The 10,460-nt window shown below is 49.4% G+C and overlaps 1 pseudogene; it reads right to left on the bottom strand.

Moving 5' to 3' along the window:
* Window positions 1-10,028: 10,028 nt before the first annotated feature.
* Window positions 10,029-10,205, bottom strand: LOC112549912 (annotated as a pseudogene).
* Window positions 10,206-10,460: the final 255 nt, after the last annotated feature.

Here is a 10,460-nt window from a genome sequence, read left to right as displayed (position 1 = left end):
AAACCGTCCAATCTGCAAAGCATCCCTGGCTACCTGGGCCCCGCGCGCAGGGCCGGGTCTTTCCCCCCCTGCCCAGGTGACCAGAGCATCGCCTCCCAGGCGCCAGGCTTTTGTCTACAGACAAGGAGCGAGATCCCCGCTGTGAGAGATTCAACAGCAGCCTCTCGGGCTGGCTGAGACAGATCTCTGGAGAGGGGCACCGACGGGGGCATTTCTGCCACAAGCACCAATGGTCCCTTTTACTGCCTGTGCTTTGGCTGTGCAGGCATGGTCTGCAGGCAGCACCTAGCGTGGGACAAGCCTTGTGCTTGCCATAGGAGCAACCTACTGGCCCTCCTTCCAGGTAGCTCTCATTGCTGGGCTTTCTCCCATACCCAGTGACATACTGTGGGTCTCTGGCACCTGAGGGCCAATGCTTACCATGCCCATGGGTCTCCGGCGCCCAGGGGCCAATGCTTGCCCCTCCCCGTCCTTTGGGCCAGGAACTCCTCTGCTCCCGCCCCAGTCCTGTTTGTGAGGAGGGGATAGGTGCCTGCCAGCACTGGGGAATGGTGTCTGGGCACGAGGGCTGCGGCAGGGCACAGGGGCAGGCGGGGGGAGTGGGGTGGCCCTTCAGGGGCAGTGGGGAGCTGTGTGGTCGGGCTAGCGGCACTGGTGTTCGTAGGGGCAGGGCACCTGGGAGATACTGCCCGAGGGGTGGTGGGGGGAGGAAGAAGCATAGCCAGGCCACCTGGTGTGACACAGGAGTCCCAGCCTGGGGTGGGGTTTGCTACAAGCATCCTCTCCTCCTCTCCCTAGCCTGTGCCAGGGCCAGACTCGCTCCGTTGTCACCTGCACAAGCCAGAGCTGCTGCAGCCACCATGTTCCAGCCCAGTTGGGACGGGGGCACCTGGAGGTCCCCTCTGGCAGGGCTGGGGGGACCAGGGGGCTGTGGGTCAGGAGTGAGGAGTACCAGCAGGGCTGTGGGGGACTGTGGGTGGGGAGTTAGGGGCACTGGCCTGCGGGGGGGCACAGGACTGTAGGTCAGGAGTGAGGGGCAGCACCAGGGACGGAGTGGGCTGCAGCTTGGGAGTGAGGTGTTCCCCCCCCCTGCGACAGATGTCCTTTTTTTGGAACTGGAAATATGGTAGTCCTACACTTGAAGAAGACCCAGGTTTGCCTCTAGTTCTATCCCTAGTTCCTGCCCAGCCTTGTCTCTTATGCCTTTGCTTTGGCTTCTGGCCCTTGGCTTGTTTTCAGACACCAATTCTGTCTCAGACCCCTTATTACAATCACTACCATGGGCTGCCCACATCCCCAGCTGTGACAGCTCTTTGGAAAGATGCAGCATGCTAGTTTGCACTGCAGATCTCTCTTGCACACTCACACACAGGCTGGTGTGTGGTAACCATAGGCTGCAACTGGCAAACTGTCCCTCTATAAAGTATAGCAGTTGAGACAGAAACCAAGGCTCCCCTAGTTTATTCCTTCCCTTTATTGAATTATATGGTACATGCTGCACCACAGTGGTTTCTTCTGCTTGGTACAATGTCACTGTAAGCAGTGCTTTTGCTCCAGGGAACAGGAAACAGTGTAGTGGCTTATAGGGGAGAAGAAAGAGAAGGTCCTCCCAAGACACCTCTATGCTTCTGCTCCTCGCTCCTTTCCAGCACCAGAGCCCATATTTAATTCTAGTTTTGGGAGGTATGAGTAAGGAGGGAATGGGTTGGATAGTTATGCTTTTAAGAGTTTGGGAAGGGAGACTGTCTGAGAAAACCTGAGGCAGGAATAAGACAGGCAAGTGAAATTTCAGGGAACTGGTTTCTTTTTGAGGAAGTTGTATTTTAAGCATAATCAGGTTAAAAACCATCTGATAAGTCCACGTGCCTGAATGCCTGCATTACAAGGGACTGATTCTCCCACTGCACCATAGGTACAGAGCACTGACACTCCAAAGGAAATATTCACCATGTTCCTAGCTTCATCAAATGCACAAACTTTAAAGCACTTAAGCAAATACCTTGGAGGACCTGCCCCTAACTTTCCACTGAGAAACCAGTACACAATGGGGAGGTTTGAGAAGTGGCAACTGAATAGAGCTAACAATGTGGCATGGCCTTTTTGTTACCTGAAAAAATGGAGTTGCTAGCGAGTGCAAGGCTGGTCTAGTCCTGGTTCAGTATATAAAGGGTAACAAACAAATAAAACCGAATTTGAAGGGAAAAACACAGACAGGTTAGCTTCAAGAATGTGACTAGGCAGAGATAAAGCTCTGTTTTAAAACTGGCCAGGAAGGGAGATCTTTTAATATTTGACAGCCCTCCTGTCCCCATCCAAACAATGTGACACTCAAAGGTCAAGGCTTTGTTACTGCTGTGTTCCCCTGACAAAATGGATGAGCTACTCAGACTTCTTTAGAGGTTATTTCTCTTCACCCTGGAGGACAGATGCCATGTTTGTCTAACTTCAAAAAACCCTGCAGCCACACTTTCATTTCCCAGGTAACACTGCCATTTTTAGGCTCCATCACTGTTACGGAGATAATATTCTGAACTGGTGAAGTGCTCTGAATCCGCTGATTGGCATCTCAGATGAATAGGTTTGCGGAGGGAATCATTATAGCCCATGTGGAAAATGGTGGAACAATATAACTCAGTGGAAAATTCCCCTGGGCTTTGGCTCATACCCATGAGTCACAACTATCATGCTCTCCTTAGGAGTAAAATCAGGGCAAAATACTGAAGTGCCCAATAACACCCTGGAATCTGTAACCCTCCTTCCTCCTCCCCCTCTTTCCTCCCTCTCTTTGCTTCAGGAGACAAGAGACTTGTTCAGCTGTCTGTATAAGAGGCAAACCCATAGGAGATAGCTATAGATCTCATCAGCGGCCCTGTCCAGAGGAACAGAGGCGTGTGCTTGCAGCAGCACAAATAATAGCTACACAAACTTGTGCCGCTACTTTGTATCGCAGCATATGCTTCTAAAAGTGTATTGTCCCGCTTCGGGCAAACTGCCCATGCCCAGCTCCTCCTGGGTTCTGACTAGGCACCATGTGCTGAGGGTGGGGGGCACAGACGGGGGCACAGGGTGCCTCAGTGAAGGGATAACTGGCAGGCAGCCAGCTGGGGAGCAGCACATGGAGATAGGGGAGCAGGCATCCCTGGGCTGCCTGCTCCTCAATCTCCACGTTTGTCAGAGTGCACACTACTTTCTCATGCTTTGGTCCACGTTTTTATCTGGGCTTTTTTCTGCTACTGGGAAATCCTGGTAGCAAAATTTGCAGTTTAACATGCAAGGTATCAGGCGTGGCTGGTGAACTCAGATGGTGGAGCAGTCCCTTGGGGAAGTCGGGGTTTGCAGCTGGCCGGACACTCCTGCTGTGTTTTCGTGTTTGTTGGCCTGGGCCTTTTTCACTACTGCATGTGTTAGTTGGCTGAGACTTGGTGACCTTGGGGCCTCCCTCCAGGTCATTGCTGCGAGGTACTGAGTAGACCTCATTTTGGGAGGAATTGTGAATTCTACTGACCCTGCCTGAATATTTCAGGAGTTGATCAAGCAGCAAGAAAAGTTGCAAATTGTTTGGCTTTGCAAATGAATGGGTATTATATTGCAGCCAACCTAGAACAGGGAACAATAGGGCAGGAGTTGAAATTTGCACGAAATTCCACCAAACCAGAATAACCAGCCACTTTCAAAGGAGGTATGTACAATGTTAACAACATAGGAGAGCACTGGAACGTAGCTGATCTCACATAAAGAGAATCCACCTTGCATCTCACCCAGCATGGGAAAGGTGTTATGTGAAATGAAGCAAAAGCACTTTTCATTACTCAGGTCCAAGACTTAAAACGACCTGGAAATATTTAATGAAACTCTACATATGTTGTAAAAGTTTTATTGATAAAAAAAATTAGAAAAGCATTTTGCAACAAGATGTTTAAATTTTCCTGTAATATTTTAAGCATATGTAACACCCACACACATACTGGGTTGTGTATTATGTTTTTTGCCTGTGTGCTTTTATAAGGGCAAGATGGCCCCAGTTATTCAGGCCATGTGCTCAGCATATGGCAAGCTGGGGCCTGTATCTGGGGGAATATGTAAAACTCTCTGTCCTCAGTGGGCAGAGGAAGCAGGGGATTCTTCAGTCAGATTGGTGGGGGGGCAAAGATTAAAATATGGCCCTCCCTGATTGGACAAGGCTTGGGTGATGTCACACCAGGTATATAAGAACATCCCCCACTAAAATTCTTTCTCTCTTTTCCCCTGGGGCTGCTGAGAGCTGTGTAGCTACATTGAACCTGCTCCCCATGGGGGTGTCTCACTTCTCCCGCTTCTTTGCTGGAGAGGCAAGCAAACACGATTAGAATGGAAAGCCTCAGGTACAGGGAGAGAAAGTCTGTTTTGGAGTTTGAGACTCCTATTTCCTCCCTCTTTCTTTCCTTTTTTTCTTAAGTGGGTTAACACTATGAGGATGTTAATCACTGGGGGAAACTGCCCAGGAATGGGTCCTGGCAGTTACCGTTGTATCGTATTAGCATGGGGTATAGCTAAGACCAAGTGTCCAGGCTGCAGTCATAGGCCTGGGTCTTTTTTTCCCCCGGTGTTTCTACTGCTATGGTGTTTCAGCCTAGCTGCATGGCTGGGCCCCAGCTATATGTTTAGGCCTGACTGGCTTTCGCTGCTCAGTTCAGGCCAGTGAGGTAGGTCTGACCTCTCCTTGGAAGTTTTCTTCTTGCAGTTTCTGCAAGAAGAAAGTTTCTGACTGGATTTCTGAAGTTTCTGAAAGTTTTTTCCAGTCAGTTTCTGACTGGAAGAAGACCAATGTGATCCCCATTTTCAAAGAAGGGAGGAGGGAGGACAGCTATAGGCCCATTAATCTTACTTTGATCCTGGGGAAGCTCTTTGAGAAGATTATCCAGGAGCACATCTGGGAAGGACCAGCAGGGGGGATGATGCTCAGGGGCAACCAGCATGGTTTCATTAGGGGCAGGTCCTGTCAGACCAACCTGATTGCCTTCTACGATCAGGTCACAAAATCATTGGATGCAGTTGTCGTGGTGGATGTAGTCTTTCTAGACTTCAGGAAGGTCTTTGACACTGTCTTCCACCCCATTCTCATTAAAAAGCTAGGCGACTGTGCATTGATGGCTACACAGTCAGATGGGTCACAAATTGGCTGAGGGGCTGCACCCAGAGAGTGGTGGTGGATGGGTCATATTCGACCTGGAGGGATGTGGGCAGTGGGGTCCCCCAGGGCTCAGTCCTCGGACCCGCGCTGTTCAACGTCTTCATCAGTGACTTGGACGAGGGGGTAAAAAGCACCCTGTTCAAATTTGCTGACAACACCAAGATTTGGGGTGAGGTGGGCATGCTAGAAGGGAGGGACAGGATACAGCTGGACCTGGACAGGTTACAGGGATGGGCGAATGTGAATAGGATGGGTTTCAATACTGACAAGTGCAGGGTACTGCACTGGGGGGGTCTAGCTGGGGTCATATGAGCCCAGTATTCTCTCCTGCCCAGGGCAGGGGGTCAGACTTGAAGATCTACTTGGGTCTCTTCTGACTCTACATCTATGAATCTATGAATCTGCCCAGCAGAGCTGGGTTTGGTACTAGGAATTCAGGGGTATGGCATGCTTTCTGGAGCCACAGTTAACCCCTAAAGGCCACCGCATGGAAGTGGGGATTGCCCTACAGTGTCGCAGGGAGCAACGAGGGACTCCTTGCAACACAGAAGGAGCCACACTTTCTAGCAGATTTCCATGGCCCAGTGAATCCAAGGAGCAGCTCAAAGGACTCAAAAGTGAAGCATCCCCAAGAGGGTGCAATCTATGAACCATGCCTTGTAGTTGGTAGTTTAAAATTGTATTTGGTGGTTTCTTTACCTTTGTTTCTGTAATAAATTTGTTCATTGTGCTTACACTGCTTGTGAGGACGGGTTTTTGCTTATGCAGGACACCCTAGTGATTTTTTTAGTGTTTCCCAGGTGGCCTGGGTGGCGGCTCGAGCCAAGGTAAAATATATTTCGAGCCCAACATTGAACCCAGCCCTTGTAGCTGCTGACAGGTGTCTGGCAGAAGGGATATACATGTACAAATTTTAAAACTATGGAAAGTCAACATTGAAAAGAAATGTTTAGAATTTATCCAAAAGAGTTTTGATTGACCCTAAATGATTTTTTTCATATTGAATCTGTGTGGAAAAAGAACACAATTTTGAAATCTTAAAATGTCTTGTGGGATAGGAAAGTCATGTTCCAGCCAAATCTACTGCTGAGCAAGACAGAGCTGGGCACATGGGAAAGCCCTCTTCACTCCGTGCATCCCCAGGAATGAAAGAAAAGATGAAATCCAAGCTCATGTGTTACTTCAGTGCTGTAACCAAGCTTGTCTCCTGAGTATTTTATATAGAGTTAATCATGGGAGTGGGGTGGTGTTCCCTGTGGATACTCCTAGTTTTACTTATTAGCAAATTGACCCCTCCCCTTGGCCAAGGAGAGAGAGAGAGTCCTATCTGGGATGTATCAGACCTGCCTTGGAGAGAGCCAGGAAGGGACGTGCAAGAAGGCATATTGGTCTTTTCCCTTCAGAGGTCTTGGGTGCTGTTTCCGCAGTGTTCCCTGTATCTGGAAAAACCTTGATGCAGCTTCCAAAGTGTTCTGGTTCTAGGCCCCCCTCACCTGTGAGAAGGCCTTGAACTTTTATTTTTTGCTCCTTACCTATTAGGTCATGGGCCAGGCATTGCCTGATGATCTGTCCAGTAGGGCTGTGCGAGGCTTCGGACAGAGCTTCGGATCCAGAGAAGCTTTGGACACTTTAGTGTCCGGTCATAGGGTATAATGGGGAAACAATAAAATACCTATAACGTTGTTGTTTTTTGTCTGATTTGGATGTAATTTTCAGAGGTGGTAGCCTCTGCAGAGAGGAAGCCTGCCAAGTTTCAAGAAGATAGGTACAAGGGTTTGGGGGGGAACAGCTCTCCAAATTCTTGAAAGCAAAACTCATGTCACTTCTAGGCGTTACAACATAGCAGGGTGAAAACTGCAGGAGTGGTAGCCTATGCTGAGGCCACAAAGCCTGCCAAGTTTCAAGAAGATTGGTGCAGGGGTTTTGGGGCAACTGTACCCTGAATTCCTGAAAGCAAAACTCCTGTCACGTCTATGTCTTACAACACAGGGAGGTCAAAACTGCAGGGGTGGTAGCTCTTACTGCGGCCACAAAGCCTGCCAAGTTTCAAGGAGATTGGTGCAGGGGTTTGGGGGGAACTGCCCCTCAAGCTGTGGACAAGCAAAACTCATGCCATGGGTGCTGTGGGACTGACTGTGTCTGTCTTGGGGCGGGGAGGGGAGACACTGCTGCAGGCCTGGCTGCTAAGCTGCTGTGTTACCAGTTACCAATCAATCAGTCGTGATTCACTCAGGGACCAGCTCAATACACAGGACCTAGCTACTACATAACAACTTCAGGAGCATCAATTAGCACCTACAAAACCAGGCTAAGGAGAGGAAAGAAGCAATACAGACAATCAACTGCCCCAAGACAGACACAGTCTTGGCATGAATTTTGCCAGTCAGCAGCTAGCAGTGCAGGGCCCCAGAGCCCCCTGCACCGATCTCCTCGACAGCTGGCAGGCATCACAGCAGGGGCCACCATCCCTGCAGCTGTCACCCCGCTGCGCCTTAACACACGCACTGTCACCCATGGCACCAGTTTTGCTTGTCCGCAGCTTGAGGTGCAGTTCCCTCCAAACCCCTGCACTTATCTCCTTGAAACTTGGCAGGCTTTGTGGCCTCAGTAAGAGCTACTATCCTTGCAGTTTTGACCCCCCTGTGTTGTATGTAACACACAGCTGTGACATGTTTGGCTTTCAAGAATTTGGGGTACAGTTCCCCCCAAACCCCTGCAGCAATCTTCTTGAAACTTGGCAGGTTTCATGCTCTCAGCAGAGGCTACCATTCCTGCAAGTTTCATTCACATCGGACAAAAAACAAAGTTATAGATATTTCATTGATTCCCCCATTATACCCTATGGCCAGATCTCCAAGGCGGCTCCGAAGCTTTGGAACTGCTTCGGCTGGATCGAGGCAGAAACCCAGTCCAGAGCTCTGGATCAGATCGCGGCCATCCAAAGTGGCCGGATCCGAAGCCGGATCGGATTGCTGCTGACTCGCACAGGCCTACTGTCCAGCCTTCCTTTTGAAGCTGGCCCACTGCATCAGGCATTAACGTTCATTAGATAAAATGATAAATAGTCATTTATTTATCCCCCACTGGGAGCTGGGGCCCAGTCTAGAACCTAGAATACTCTTCCTTTTAGGGCAGCACCCATCTCATTGAGTCATATATACCTCTCTCTCCAACTTGAAGGGGGAAGACCTAAGAAGGCACTGGATGGTCTGGATAATACTTGGCTTGTGGCCAAATGCCTAAAGCACCATACTTGGATGCAGGTTCAAGCCCTACTCTGGGTGGGGGAGGGGCAACCTAGATCCAGGGCTCCTATTTATTGGGGAGCTATTTTAACCATGAGATAGTTGGGCTAAAAGGCCTCTTCTTCGGGCGCTTCACCACCATCATCATGGGTTTTGTCTGGCTAAAATTTTGGGGTTTGCAGAGTGAGGGAAAGGATGAGAGAGGACTCCCCCTAGCACATTCTTTGGATGTTATGCCTCTGGTTTTAGCAACCATCTTTCCCCTCTCTCGTACTCTTGCAACATAGCAGGAGGGCTGGACAGAGCTCATGGTGGCATACCCTTGGGCTGTATGACCTTGTGCTGAGAGGGAAGAGCCTTTTTTCTTTAGCTCAGGAGAGCTCAAGGTTGCTGGACCTGCCCTATTCCCCAGTCAGGTGTAACTATGTTCCTGTAAGTGTCCTGAAACACAGTCATGACAAACTCTTTGAGTACATACCTTCCTAAGCTGCAGAGGCTGCTGAGATGCCAACATATTGCCTATAGCAGCATGTTCCTCTCTTACAAACTAAATAAACCATGTCCTAGCATGAATGTGCCAAGGGAGGGTCCTGTTTGGCAGGAACACAGTGACACATATTCCCCTTTGCTTATGAATGTGTAAGTACATCCTTTCTCAACCCTCTTGTCTCCCGCCCCCTCCACCTGTCTCAACTCATCCCTGGCTGCTCTACTGGGGTGCTAACTTAATCAGCCAGAGTGCCAGTTCCAGAAACTATAATGCAATTTATTAAAAGTAACAGTAATAGACACCCTTCAGCTAGGGAGAGCTACTGCTGTCTGCCCCAACCAACACACGCTGAGATAGACCCAATCCTCCCCAAGTACCCTCCAGAACAGGCAGGCAGATGTAACAATTTGTAAAACTCTTAACAGCTTCTTGCGGGTATGTCTCTGAACAGAGGTGGGACTAGCAGAGCTTCCCTTCTGCTCACCTGGCTGCATAGAGCTATCTGCGCTGAGACTTAGGTTGTGGACAAATGGTTCAAAGGGCCAGCCATACAAACATACATGACCATTGAGGCATTCCAAAAGCAGCTGAAATGCTCAAAAATAGTACTTTGTGATTAAGGTTCTTTGGGTAAATCTGATATCTTTTATTAGACCAACTGAAATAGTTGGAAAAATTCTTCTTAGCCAGCGTTTGGGTATAACTACCTTTCATCAGGCGGAGGAGGGTATTTATACCAGAAAGCTTGCTAAGAAGAATTTTTCCAACTATTTCACTTGGTCTAATAAAAGATACCAGATTTACTAAAAAAACCTTGTCTGCCTATGCCTTTAGACCAACATGGCTACAAACTATACCCTTGTACTTCTTGATTAAGAAATGTAATTTCTTGTGCCAAACCAGTTCTGAATTCTATTGACTCAACAGAGTTCAATCGTTCAAGCTGGTGTGGTGCTACCACCGACAGGTATCCTACCTCCCAGACTCTTCAGCCTGGGTCTTTAGATGCTCCCAAATCCATGGCAGGCACTCTACATGCAAGCCCCAAGCCTGGAGGCCTTGGAGTTCAGATGCCCCCCTAGTTTCCTGTGGCCCCTAGCCAAAAGGCTGAAGGAGCAAGCTAGAGGGAAAGCCTGAGAGCAATTCCCCATCACCATAATTTGCATAGCTGATTTGAATGCACTTGCAGACTCTCACAGGGGTCAGCCTGCCTGCAGTGCAAGGGAAAGGCCATCATTCCCTAACTACATCAAGTCATTCAAGGCTGAGAGGAATGGTATCTCCCCTGCCAGGTATGTAAAACCACCTGGGCTGAAAACCACCTCATGGTATCTCTCCTGCATGGACACAGGGGACCTATAAGTCCTCCAAAATCTCACATTGCTCTGCTTCCCACTCCCCCCATGCCTTCCCCTCAGCCACGGGGTGGGGGGAGGGAGAGTGGACTGGATGGGCTGATTGACAGCCCGCCAAACTGTTTAGTCACTGGGTCCCTGCACTCTGGCTGCTGCTGTCCTTCCCTCTCCTAGCAGAGCTCCAGGAGCAGCAGTGTCAA

Source organism: Alligator sinensis, unplaced genomic scaffold (assembly GCF_000455745.1).
Source record: "Alligator sinensis unplaced genomic scaffold, ASM45574v1 scaffold434_1, whole genome shotgun sequence".
Taxonomy (NCBI): Eukaryota; Metazoa; Chordata; order Crocodylia; family Alligatoridae; genus Alligator; species Alligator sinensis.
Note: the sequence above shows the minus strand (reverse complement) of the source record. Positions and strands in the feature narration are given on the sequence as shown.